General features: G+C 40.9%; 1 protein-coding gene across 6 annotated transcripts in view; it reads left to right on the top strand.

The window, feature by feature from the left end:
* The first annotated feature begins 918 nt into the window (after positions 1 to 918).
* The window catches only part of SPOP (speckle type BTB/POZ protein), a 28129-nt gene continuing 15305 nt past the window's right edge, over positions 919 to 13742 (top strand). Inside the window, exons 1-2 of one of the 6 annotated variants that reach the window (XM_075522892.1) lie at positions 919 to 1044; positions 4451 to 4522. The gene's annotated coding sequence lies outside the window, so the exon portion shown is untranslated. Of the gene's footprint in view, positions 1045 to 1607; positions 1926 to 4450; positions 4523 to 13742 lie in introns of those variants that run through there. The other 5 variants (XM_075522893.1, XM_075522891.1, XM_075522895.1 and 2 more) reach the window with 5 other exon arrangements.

Genomic DNA, 13742 nt, shown 5'->3' with positions numbered 1-13742 from the left:
AATTTGGGTGGAAGGGACTTCAGGATATCATCTGGTCCAACCTGCTCAAAGCAGGGTCACTTATGAGATCTAACAAGGTTCCTCAGGGCTTTATTTATTCAGGCCTTGAAAACCTCCAACAGAGACTGCATAGTCTCTCTGGGCAACCTGCCCAAATGCTCATCTATGGTCATGATGAAATAATTTCTTATATCCAGTCTAAATCTCTCATTTTTACTTTTGTTTCTCATCCTCCTGCCATGTACCACTATGAAGCACCTGGTTCCATTTGGCTGATAACCCCCTTGTAGGTACTGGAAGGTCTATGAGGTCTCCCTTAAGCTCTTGATCTAGACCCCTGCATAACAGGCACAAAGCATGTTTGCTTTATAATCCTTTTCTCAAGAGGTTAAAATAAATGCTGTGCCTTGAAAAAAACCTCACCAATCATCCTCAAACTTGGCAAGAAATTCTCATTGTGCACAGCGCAGGGAGCCATTCTTCATGAGCACTCGTGACCCACGCACTGAAACGGCCCACAACCCAGCCTGAAGTGAGAGAAGGGGGAAGAACCATTTGTATTTTCACTACACAACCCTAAGCCCAACCCTCAAAGGAATGGGGAGCAAAGGTGAAACCAGGCCACACCACAACAGCAAGAGAAACACACATCCTCCCATTTCCCCTAACACTTCCTCCTTGGGTGAAGAGATTTAAAATAAAACCCTACACCAGCTCCAAGCAGAGCCCTCAACCCTCACACAACACCAGGAGAAGAGGTCTCCAAGGCAGAAGCGCAGCGCACCGTTACCTCAGGCAGCCAATTCCTCACAGAGCTGGGACGAAAGAGGAGATAGCGCGCGCCGCCGCGCTCGACGCCTTTCCCGCCTTTTCCCCCGCCTCCCTTGCGCCCCGCCCCTCCCCGCGCACGCGCAGTGCGCCTCCCTCGCCCCCGCCCCGGTGGCGCGTCGCTGAGAGGCGGGTGTTGTGGGGAGCCCGGATGTGTCAGTTTAGGGCAGTATGAGGAGACCGCAAGGGGACAGCAGGCAGCTGTATCCTTCTCAGGTGAGGTGGGAGGGGCCGTGCGGGGGAAAGAAGCAAAAGGAATCGGGCGAGGACTGGAAACCTCCACAGGGACGGGGGGAAGGTAGTGTCGTCGTCCCCCCACCGCTTGGCTCTGCGAGGTGTATGTGGGGGCAGCTCTCCTCTGTTCCTGCGGCGGCCCTGCCGCACGACTGGGAAGTGAGAGACCCGCACGGGCCTGCCCCCCTCCTCCGCCGGCTGTTTAAATGGCACTGCGACAGGAGTAGCTCCTTGCCAAATAGGGAGCTCTGACACTTTAGGGGACCCCAAGGTACACAGCGCATGCTCCACCGCGCTGCCAGAATCTGAGCCAGAGAGAGGCGAAGCAGGAGGGCGGGGCTGGGCGCGCATGCGCAACGGAGGGGTGAGGGCGTGTTCGAAGGCGCCAGCGCATGCGCGGAAGCTGGGCTGGCGGCAGAGGACGCATGCACAGGAGGAAGCTGGAGGCGGGCGGCAGGGTTTGTGCGAGGGCATGTGCGCATGCGCAGTGGTCCTGAGCGGGGGGCTGGGGAGGCGGTGTCATTCGCGCATTGCGCATGCGCGGCCGGGAGGGGAGCGCTGGGAACCGCCATATCCTGCTTGTTCGTCAACTCGGCGCCTGCGCAGAAGGCTGCTGCGGGGACTTGCGGAATAATGAGCCTCTGCATCTGCTTGGGGGGAATCGGAGGAGGACGACATGCTGCCAAATAGTGAGCTCCAGCTGCTGGTGTTCTCCTAGGGGGGCTGGCTGCGGAGTGGGGGGCAGAGTCCGGGGGCGCGATCCCCACCCGCCGCACCTGCTTGGGACAGGGCTTCTCGGGCTTCCCAGCCTGCCTCGGAGCAGGGCTTCCTCCGGCGGTAGGAGTCACTCGTAGGGCCAGGAGGTAAGAGCTGTGGGGAAGGGGGCAGGAGTTGAGAGGAGAGCGGGATCGGTAGCTCGCCTGGGGAGAGCGAGGGAGCAGGGCCTGAGGGGGGGAGAGGGGCGGCTGGGAAATGTTGGGGGGAGGCCTGGTTAGGGGATTCCTCGAGATCCCCAGGCAGGGATAGAGGTTCAGTGGGGTGCCAGGAACTGAGTAAGGAAACACGAGTGGGAGAACGGAAATAAGGGCTTGAGTGGAAAAACTGAGATGACTAACAGCATAACCAAGTAAGGGATGACAGGTCGTAGCTTTGCCGCTGAGGACTGTGAGGCACATTTCTAAATCAGGAGGGAACTTGGGCTTCCTATGAATTAGACCCCAGGGTGTCTGGGATCAGTACTGGTATTTCTTAGCTGTGTCTCAGGCCTGTAGTGGTGTTTAAAGGAAATGGTGCATCATCATGCAGTATGGAAAGGCAAAAGAATTCCCTTTCATAGTTAAATGTGTCACTAATACGATTTGTTAGCAGAGTGCTAATGCTTGTAGCAAGCACTATCTTGATTAGTGATAGATGGTATTATAAAGGTAAAATACTGTTCTCATGGTATTGGCAAAGCTGCCTGTGAAATGGAATTGTCTTTTTCTGACAGGAGTTTTTGGGGGGAGAAAAATATGGAATTTAACGTTATTTGTTGTCATTTTTCTGTAACTCGGCATTATTAGGCGTGTTTACATTTGTGATTGTAGAGCATCATAGTGGCATAATGAAAAGGAATCCTTTTCTGTGATTTTTTTTTTTTTTCCTTTGCCTTTAGAGATCTGGGGTGGCTTGGTGCGGAGCCCTATAAAAGTCTGAATAATTTCACTGTTATTTATGCTTTATAAAATAGAACTCTTTGGTTATTAAAAAACCCTAAATTAGTTAACTAAAACATATAACTGGCATGCTTCTTTTTCAGTGACTTTTTCTAACCAGATGCCCAGAATGATTTGGTTTCATTATGTCACTTGTTTCATTGTGTCCTGAAGAACAAACAGATTTTTTTTTTTCTTAATGGCACTTTGTCATGGATGTGTCCAGCTCAAGACAACATGATAGCAGAAGTACATCGCAAGCTGTCATCCTGTCACTGTATCAGTAGAGGACAGTAATACAAAACTGTACCTACCATAAGATCGTAGAAACTCCTATCAAATCCGATATCCTGATTTACTTGAATATAGTTACCACTATTATAACACTAATTGTGTTTCCTCCCCAAAACCTCCAGGATTTGCACATACATACAGATCAGGGAGGGCGTTAAAATGGAAGGGGTTTTGGTTTGACACGTGGTCTCAGTGAGCAGTACCATCGCTGATTACACAGGTCACAGTGGAGTGCTTAAAAAATACTATTTCTTGTGTAATTGACCTTACAATTTGCTGATGTTTTAACATGGAGAAGGTACCAGTACTGGCAATAGTACTAGGTTGATTAGACCTGATAAATGTTAAAAACAATTCCATTCACCAGAGTCTTCTCTCAGTTAGTTTCCACTGAGCCAGCTTGACCAGTGTGGGGGAAGGTTTAGGGTTAATCGCTGAACTGCAGCTGAGCCTCTAGGCAGACCTAGTGTTAGGTATGTACTGTGAACTGAGTTTGTTGCCCTGTGTGATTTTTCTAGATACCAATCCAGTTTACAATAAGAGGGACTTACCAGCTTTATTCTTGGCACACCCTTCTGTTCAGTGTTTTGCTCGTGGGGCTTGCCATTCCACTGCCTGGCTCACTGTGGATCTGTAAACTTGAAATCATCTGCTTCATTTCTTCCTGGATGTTATTTCTGCAAAATTGGGCATAAAGCTGGGAAAGATAACTGTTTCTTGTGAGATCAGGAGCTATTGCTATGTTACTGATTGCATTCATAGTTCCATGCTTGGAAATATCCACTGTAATTTTGTAAAATTCCTTCTGTCCTCCCAGCTTTGGCTCGATTTTCTGCACGATTGGAGTATTATGTAAGATCTTGCTGTATTTCTCCAACCTCTGACTGTTGGTTTTCCTAGTCAGCACAGAGAGGAAATACAACAAAAATATGGTTAAAAAAAAAACCAAACCAAAAACAAACAAAACTCAAAAAAACCTTTATTGAGAGCGTTGCTTCTTGATTCTCAGTCGATAAGCTGCTGCTGCATTCTGCCTTGTACTTTGTACTTGAGAGACCTCTTAAATAAAGCATGTGTCTCAAGTTCTAGAAACACATGACAGTACAGGAAACTAGCATGAGATTAAAGTATTTGTACCCTTCAGGAGGCAAAGAAGCTGTTGTTTTTCAGAAACTATATCAGTAGATACATTAGAACTTCTTCTCTTGGTTTCACATTGTTAAGTGTCCCTTTACTGAACTCTGTAGCAGTGTTTTGGAAGGAAGGAGTTGAGTGATTCTGGAAGTCTCTTCCTCGTGGCTGATGCGCATAGCTGAGAATTCAAGACAATACATAGCACACACGAAATGTAATTTGTGGTTTTTTTGTTTGTTTTGGTTTTTTTTTTCCTACATTTTTAGGACCGAAAAGATGCAGAACCACTGACTGTGTAGCAAATGCCCGGAAAAGACTTGGGAGTTCATTTGTATACTGTGAGTAAATTCTTTGGCTACAGGCAGGAGTTGCACTGTTGCATTCTGTGAGGTGTAGCTGGCCTTACAACGTGGATTTTTAGACATCCGTAGAGTTTATAAAGTCAGGACCATGGGAGGGATTAAACACTCCAACACTAAATGCATAACTGGAAGATACTGTTCTGGCCATTGACACAGTAGAAGCCAATAGGATACCGGTGACTTTAGATGCACTGACTAGAGAAAATAGTATTAAAATTTTCATATTGAGATCTCAGTTCAGCTTTCCTTAGCCTGTGTTGTAGGTTATTTTGTATGACTGTGGACTTCAAAAATGGCTTTCGCTAGAAATATAGCGTGTATGTTGTGCATTTTAAATTGGGTCTGATGTAATACTTGGGCTGTGAATCATATACAGTAATGTTAATGCTTTTAAAAAATTGATCCAACTTCTGATAACAGAAATCGTTTTCCAGCAAAAAAGGAGGCACTTGTGCATACCTTTAAGAGACTCGCATACAGAAAAAGTCAGAATATTCATTTGAAAATATGCTAATTTTTAAGCATTTTAAATATTTAGGAATCTCATAAGTTCAGTAATACTGTTTCTGAAAATATACCGGAAGGTTTAGAACTCCAAACACTTACATTTATTACATATTCAGAAACATTTCATGTCACGTGATATGTAAACTTATGTAGGGTATAGTTGGACACTAGGATAAATTGCTGACTGATAGTTTAAGTTACTCTGAATCACTACTTTTTCTCTGGAGTTAACATGTCACCCTTTGAGTTAATAGAGGTACAGCTGGAACACTTTCATATGTGACATCAGACATGCCGGTGACGTCTATACAGCATCAATCTGAAAAGGCTGATGTGATGTTCTAAAAATGGAAACCGTATCTTCTGATGTCAAACAGAACTTAAAGAATTACACATTTTTAACTATGAATATGCAGCAATGGTACTTGTAGAGGTTCACAAAATTATTTGTGGGACTTAAACAGCAATGTATAGTTGTTCAGGTTTTTTTCCTCCTTTCCCTGAAGTCTAAGTCCTCATATTTACCAATAAACAGCTATCTCCAAAATGAGTATAACGTGAATATCTCTGTTAGGGCTGTAACAAGAACTGATCCTTAAGCAAAATTACGTGGGCAGAGAAGATGGTCTAGAAAAACTTACTCATCTTAGAACCAAACAAGAAGTAGAAGTTTGCTTACGGGACTTGATCAGATGAAGAAGTAATTTAATTTAAGAACATGTGTATTTTTTTTTTAAGTGTGGCTTTAGTTACTGTTCTGCCCACATTCTTTGCTCATCGCTACAGAAATTCGTTCAACAAATCATAAACCAGATCATAATTGTATATAGCAACTTTTCTCTAATAGCAGTGGTTTACTAGTGGGAGACTTCCCAAGATATATTAAGTTTTATTTCTTCAGCTTAGATTTTAAAGCTAGTGAGGCATCACTTCTCTTCTCTTAAAAAGAGATCCTTTTTCATTTTTAATTTTTATTTTTTATTTGAAATAGTGGATTTGCCTTTGTGTCTGAAAGAAAAGCTCAGATGACAGCCCTGGTTTCAGAGACATCCTTATAGCAGTGAGACTGGAGAGCAGGTGGAGGCAAATACACTAAGTCGTCTGGAGCTGCTGTAGAGCAATGCAGAGAAGCTGCCTGGCTGCCTCCCAAGTGTTGCTGCATAAAGAGGCTAGAACAGACGCTGACTGCATCAATGGAAAAGTTTTCAGTTAACATGGCTAGAATCATGCCTACAGATTGACTATGTTGACTGTTAAAGTATGTTGTCATATTCCCCCCCCCCCCGCCAAGAATCCATTATCTTAGGGTAAAGACATCATACCGTGCCTTCCTTGAATGCATGGAAGGCAGGCTGGTGTAGGCTGGGTATCCTGACCTTATAGATCTGTCTTTGTAATTTCAAAATCATATTAAATGACAGCACTACATCGGTGCCTTCATTTCCTCAGCTGCTTTTTTGTAGAAGTGTGCAACCTCAACAAGTTGTTCTTAAAAACCACATGTTATCAGTTTGATTAATTTCTTAGAAGCACTCATGGGCAGCAAGTGAAATTCGGAGAACAGTATTTCACTACTGCATTTGAGAGACAGACCATTTTCTTAAGATTTCCTGTTAGCTTGTGATGTCGTTCATACTTGTTCCCGGAGAGAAGAACAGTGTGTCAGTGTAGGTGTTTGAGTCCAGAAGTTTTGAAAATTGCCGTCGTGTTGTCGTGTTCTGCCTTACATACCTCTGCTTTCTAGCAAGTAAGATTACAGTGAAATGACTGTTGTTTAAATCTTATATAATATAATTTTAATCAGGGAGTGCAAGCACAAGCATTACAGTAGATTATATTCAGGTGTATCCTGGAAATGTTCTGCAACATCCTTGCTTTAGGTTGGTGCCAACCTTACCAAACCTGCAAGTGTGATAAAAGCCCTAGTGTTACTCAGTAGTAAGGATTTATAACTTGTTGGTTCTTGGCTAGCAAATAATTGATATTGCTCTTTAGATAATATTGCCTGCTAGCTTATTGAGTTTTACTATTGATGGGGAAAATACTAGGAAGACTTTTTAAAGTGTTTTTATAAGAACAGAAGGTAACAGGAACGAAACAAAAGCAACAAGAACTGGTTTCTTCTTTGGGGCTGGACACAGTTTATGGAGGTGGCTTGTTGGTGTAAAAAGGGAAATAAATGTAGGTATCTCCTGGGAATTGATTTTCATGTACTTTTATATTTCCCTCTGTTTTTTAAAGATTCAATAAATGGCTTATGCCAACAACAGCTTATAACGTAAAATTAAAAATCAGCCAATCAGCTCCCTGTGTCCAAGATACTTCCTTTGGGATTTTTTTCACTTTTAACACAAGTTACAACATTGATGCCAAAAGCAGTGAAAAGAATGCACCGTGGTGCCCTGCTTCCGAAGTGTCACTAGTATAAATAGATATATAATAATGCCTCTGGTCCAGTCTTTTTTCCTATTGGCTAAAAACATATGAAATATAGAATATCTAAGATACCAAAATTTTTCTTTGCTCTTTGTCTTATTAATTTGATAATCTTGCTCTTGAATGGTTAGGATATTCAAATATGGGTGTAGGCAAATGCCATAATTGTGTTATTTTTGGAGTGTGATTTATGATAAGATGTAATTTTGTTGATGTTAATGTGAGTAAGATTATTAAAATTATGCTAGCAAAACCATCATGCCTTATTGAAGTTGGTGTGATATGTTTTGTAGAAAACATGGCTGCTGGTTTTTGAGGAAAATATAGGTGGTTTGGAAGTGGAAGTTGGTTGGAATTTGATTCCTATCTCCCTCCTCTCCTTATTCCTTCTCATGTTGATGTCTGATAAGGTCAGAGAAAAGACTAAACAAAGTAGCTTTGAAAATTAAGGACTCTTCCTGCCTATAAAGCCACGAGTGTTGGAGAAGCATTACCTGGTAGGATAGGCTGCAAACAGGAGTCTTTTTGAGTGCTTGTAATTGCTATTTATTATCTGTTAGAAATAAGTCCTGGAGTGAGCTTTCTGTTGGAATGAAGCAAGCAGTTGATTTCTTTTCATGCTTTTCCAAAAACCCAGGTTTGCATGCTGATTCTAAGAGTGCTTTTATTTGGCAATAGTATGATCTTTACATTTAGCAGGTTAAAATAATTCTCATAACCATTTTGAAGTCATGCTGCAGTTGCAAGTAGATGGAAGAATCCAGTAGTCTGATGTCTAGTTTTGGCCACGCATTGTAATCTCTAAATTGATTATTTGAAAGCTTAATTTCCAGAATAATAATGGCAGAAACTGTATTTCAGCTCAAGTTGGTTTTGATAAGCTCTCAGAAATATTAACACAAGATGGCAACTGGAAAATGTTATGTGAGGACTACCAGATGTTTGTATTACTGGAAAGTTGATATAAATAAAAGGCTCCAGAGGGGATTATAGCCTTGGTTTGCTAGAGGTCAGAGCTGCAATCCCATCTGAGTGCTTTAGCGGTGTTTGGTACCAGGTCTCCGCACAGTAGATTGAAAAATGCAGTCCTGCTTAATTTTCAGTTTTTGCTTGTTCTCTGATGAGACATTATACTACTTTAGGCATTTTCTTCCAGTTATTTTCAGCTCCCCAAGAATCTGTTGGGATTGTAGTGTGTGAGGTATTTCTAGCAGTGTGTTGCTCTTACAAGAGAAGAACCATCTACAGAAGAGAGGACACCCCCCTGGCCCCCTGCTGCCAGTCTGCTTTCAGAGTGAGAGGCTTCCCTGGCATGTTAGGAAGTTTTCTGGGAAAGAGTAGTTTTCATGGCTTTATTTTTTAATTTGGAAGATGACTTACATGCTATGAAAGTGCAAATGTTTTACTTTAATAAAAATTGCTAAAATGGCAACTGAGTTACTTGACAAGTGACAGGTAACAATTTACCCTACAAGTAGAAACTGAAGCTGTAAAATACTTCCTACGATTTGCCTGTGAGGGAGAGTCTAAAATAGAAGAGTTCAGTGGCAATAACAAAACCCTTCTTTTCAAAAATAAGATCAGGTTTCTTATTGAAGACAGAAGTCTACTCAGGCTGATTGTTTCTGTAAGACCTAAGCTGGTGTGTTCAAATAACGTTTTTCCTTGTGAGAGGAGAGAAATGAGCAGGAATGGATTGGCAGGAGGGAAGAGAAAAGAGGTAAAAAGGAGAATTTGGAGCAAAAGAAGTAAGAGTTTTATTTCTTTTTAACATGCTTATGGTCTGAATTAAAAAATTATGAGGAAGATTAACTTCTAAGGAAAAACAGTTTTGAAGATTTAAGCTTTAAGTGTTTCAGGACGTACCTCAAGAGGATTAAAGATGGAAGTAGAAAGTTAAAGAAGAGGCAGACATCCGGTGAAAATAGCAGTGGTGACTTAAACGCAACAGTAACTCTAAAATAAAAAAAAATTTTGTTTGCTTTTAAGAATTTGATTACTTTTCATATTTACTGGTGTGAATGTAATTCTAATATACTTTGGGTAATTTATAGTTAGGGTTGGATGTGATTAAAGGGGATACAGTTTTCTGCATCTGTTCAAACACCGGCATGAAGCAGTCTTAGAAGAATGTCAAAAATATGACTTGGCTTAATGACTGAAGAGCAAAAATTTTCAGTAGAGGATTTGTTTATAAAAGCAGAAGGTTATTTAGAGAACTCTCGGCTGCTTTTTACCACCAACTTCCTCTTGCTTTCCTTGGTTTAGTTTTAGCTGTTTGCTATTTTATCTGGTGATATTTGGGGAGGAGGGGGAAGGGATGGTAGATGGTCTACAGCTAAAGGATGATGGTGTTTCTTTTCTTACCAAATACATGTAAAACTTGTAATTCTCTTTACAATGCTGATGTTTCACTGACAATTGTCGCATCCCTTAATGGTTTCATACAAATTATGATTTTTGTAGATGACCAAGCCTTTTTCTTTTTTTTTTTTTTAATTTTATTTTTTGTGTGTGTTTTATAACTGGAGAATTGGTTTAAAGGAAAAAAATTTAAAACGTTCCAAGAATGGAAAAGAAACCCTTAGTTTTGGAATATTTCTCAAAGTGAAATTTTAGTTCCTGAATTCTAGTGGGCTGCGAATATTCAGTGCATTTTGAGATAACTCTATCACTCTATCTTATTAACTGTGTTGAAAATGATTTTTCTAGGTAACTCCTCTTTACTTTTCCATGATAAAAAAAAAAAAAAGGCAGTTCTGGATGTTCTGACTTGATAATGAGTTTTCTGAAATAAACTGAATTAAGGTGTATGCATCTGCCTTAATTAAAATCTTCCTTTTATGCAGTGTCCAGAGGGCCCTGTTGTGACCTCAGGAATTTGGTCTTCTCTAATGTACTTGGCAACTTTGGGGTATAATAAAAAGAAGGTACCCATCCAAGTTCCTGAATGCTACTGATGGTATAGTGGGGACAACTTACAAACTGAATTAGGACTGATAGGTAGTGCCGTGGAATCAAGAGAAAAGCACGGACACTCTCAACTGTTGAGAGAGATTCCTTTTATCTCTCTGCTATGATTGTGTTGATTTTCCAGTCTGTTCTCTTATGACTGAAGATTGTAAATGAAACTCCATGTGTCATTTGGAGCTCAGCAGTTTTTGTGGTGCTCAACAGGGTACAGATTAAGTAAGATCTGGTTTTGAATTTAAGAGCACAGAAGGTAGAGGAAGGTGTAATGCACACGCTCCCAGTTTTTTAGAAAGTGTTCAAGCTTAATTCACCAACCGCTTTTTTTGGCATAGATTATTCTTCCCTCTAATTCAGGTACAGTTAAGTCTGTATATACCTCATTCATGTTATTCCTTTATAGTTTGTTTTTTCCAGGTGGTGATTGGTGGTGATTCTTGTAGGACTGTTCACATTTCTTTGTTCCAGAAAGATAAGCCTCTCGCTTGTGTAAACGAGGCTTCCTTTCAAGAGGTAGCTTTTTGGTATGGGTCACTTTCATCTTTCATAAGTGTTGATTTCTAATCTTAGTGTATTTTTATTGGTACAGGTTGTTTGCTACCTTGGTGCAGTCTCTTCTACACCACGGTGTTAATAATTAGGCAACTTTGTGTAACCTCTGGAATTCACTGTGCCTGACTTTCAACCTGCATTTGTAGCTAGACAAGATTTCCTGCCACACAGGAGAAGTTGCAATCAGTATCGCTTGGCAGTCATTAGCACGGGCTATGTGAATACTTTGTCCACCATTGCTTTATTCTGTGGTATGCCAAGTAGGAAGAGCGGTATGACGCCCTGTCTAGTGTATACATTAAAATCTGAAAACTGACTCATTTTATTCATCCACTAGTTAGATAGCATTGCATCCCACTTTGCTCTTTCAGTTAACTTGCCCCCCCCCTTTTTTTTTTCCTTCTTTTTCTTTCTTTATGGCAGCAAATTCAGACCTTCCATTGTCCTTTCCAAGGCTTTGAAGAATGCAGGAAGATAATGGTCTTTTCCTGTGCTTCCACATCTCGTCCCCTTGTTTTATGGCTCCAATTATCTTTGTTCTGCTCCTTTTCTCTGTGCTTTGTGCTGTTCTTGGATAGTCTTTGATACATTGCTGGTCCAAGAAGCAATCACCGCAGTTTTTGAAATGCTTAATTAAAAATACACTTCTTTTACAGACTTCTGTAAGTTATCTTTTGCTGAATAAAGCTTACTGAAAACGAATATACTTGGAAATTTCTGGTGTAAACTACTGGTTTCTTAAAAGTTAGTTGGTTTATCTTGAGAAGAAGTAGAAATTGACAGGCTGTTTAGCAAAAGTCTGGTAATTTTGAGGCCTCTTCTAGAATTACTTATTTAGTTGATATTCCCCACCTCTCACAGGTCAAGTCTCTGCTGCTCACAGAATAGTTTTGACTGTTGATTCCTACAGTAGATGAAGTTTTGAGCGGAGATGTCTTGGTACAGCTGCTAAGTCAGGAGGTACTTATGAGGACAAAGTGGCGGGGAACATTTCCTGTGCTTCAGAAAGGTCTGAGCTGGCTCTGGTTCTTAGATAAAATGTCTTCATCTGGAAGTGGTTGTGAATGAGGTGAGAATTACTCTTAACTGTAATATTAATTATGTCCAAAGACAAGTGCTGTCTGTTTGTTGTTTATATCCAAGGAAGTAAGAGACTTTGCAGACTGTACATGGGCTCGCAGGGGTCCAAAAGACAGTATTTTGTATTTTGTTTCCTGTGATTTGATATTTATGTCTGTACCTTCAAGTTTGTCCCTGCCTCTACTGGCCAGAAAGAATTTTGATACTCTACTATTTACAAAATTTTTAAAAAAAAAAAAAAAACTATTTACAAAACTAAAACCTCTGCCTGCAGCACTTTTTAATTCACTCCTGGTTCAGAGGTGCCAGCACTGTTAGTGAAGAAGTGTGAACTGGTGAAGTATTAAGTGTTCATGAGCAAATAAACACCGGGGGTGCCCTGCTGATTCCAGAAACTTAACTTTACCTTAAGTCAGCTGTGGTTCCTTTTAAAATGCATTTAATATTGGTCCTTGCCAGAAGAGCGATTCAGCATTTGAAGGTGGAAGAACACGTGGCAGTTTCTACGGCACACTTCTAAGGATATATTTCAGTGACCTTTTATGTACTTCCCCTGTTCGTATGCTTGCTAAGCAGGGCAAGCGGCAAGTTTTTCCTTACTGGTAATTTTTGCAAAAGACAGTGATGGATATTGCCTGTTTATTCCCATTATGACTTGCTACAGCAGTAAAAGGACCAGTGATGTCATTTGATGACAAGTATTTGATGGTTGATTGCCGTATCGAGCTAGCGGTATGCTGGAGTTTGACATCTTTTTTTTAACTGTATTTAACTGCCTCGCAAAGCATCTGTAGAAAGCTTTGACATACTAGACTGAAAGTATTTTCCAAATACTAGAAAATCTTTAAAATCTAAACCTTTGTCCCCTCTGGGCCATTTTAAAAGCATAACAAATGACGCGCTGGCATGCAGCAATTCTATTAGCGCGTTGTCATAACTTTTATTACCACCTACCTTTCCAAGCCATCTGGGAGGAAAGGATATAGGATATAAAAGTGACAGTTACTCAGAGGAAATTAAATAGTCCTGTGTATCTCAAGCTCATACATTTGAATTGCCTTCAGACCACAGAAGCTTTCTAAAACTTCTTTGCATAGGTAAGATGGAGGTAATATTTAGGTACATCTTAAAATCCTGTTGAAATACAGAAAGTGGCTGTGAAAGTTTCAATTTTTGCATCACACAATTATCTGTTTCCTTCCCCAATTATACAATTGATGGCTACAGTCTTCTGGAGGTTGCTTCTTGGAGACCAGTGAAAGGTACAGGAATTTAGGATTAACTTCTGCCCTCCATCCAGGAAACGCTTCAACTTCTCAGTGTGTTCCAACAGGCTTGATGAATGTGCCATTGTAACATAAAAAGTTGTTGTTGACTCCTCTTTCCCTCCTCGTTAATCCCTCATTTTCATGCCATAAAGGGAGGTGTTACCACTAAATTTACCAATTTGTCTTCAAGAAGGACCCACTGGAGTCTTTTAACTGTGTAATTACCTTTCGTGTTATGTGTGTGTAGGGATACTTAATTGCTTCAGTTTACCTGGAAGTAGAAGTCTTCTTATAGAAAACTGCTTATTGTTGATAAATACCTTATGTGGAAATTGGTTCCTTATCTGAACTGTTCTGGATCTGTTCCTTGTAATTATTCTGAA

Source organism: Mycteria americana, chromosome 22, assembly GCF_035582795.1.
Source record: "Mycteria americana isolate JAX WOST 10 ecotype Jacksonville Zoo and Gardens chromosome 22, USCA_MyAme_1.0, whole genome shotgun sequence".
NCBI classification, from domain to species: Eukaryota; Metazoa; Chordata; class Aves; order Ciconiiformes; family Ciconiidae; genus Mycteria; species Mycteria americana.
Note: the sequence above shows the minus strand (reverse complement) of the source record. Positions and strands in the feature narration are given on the sequence as shown.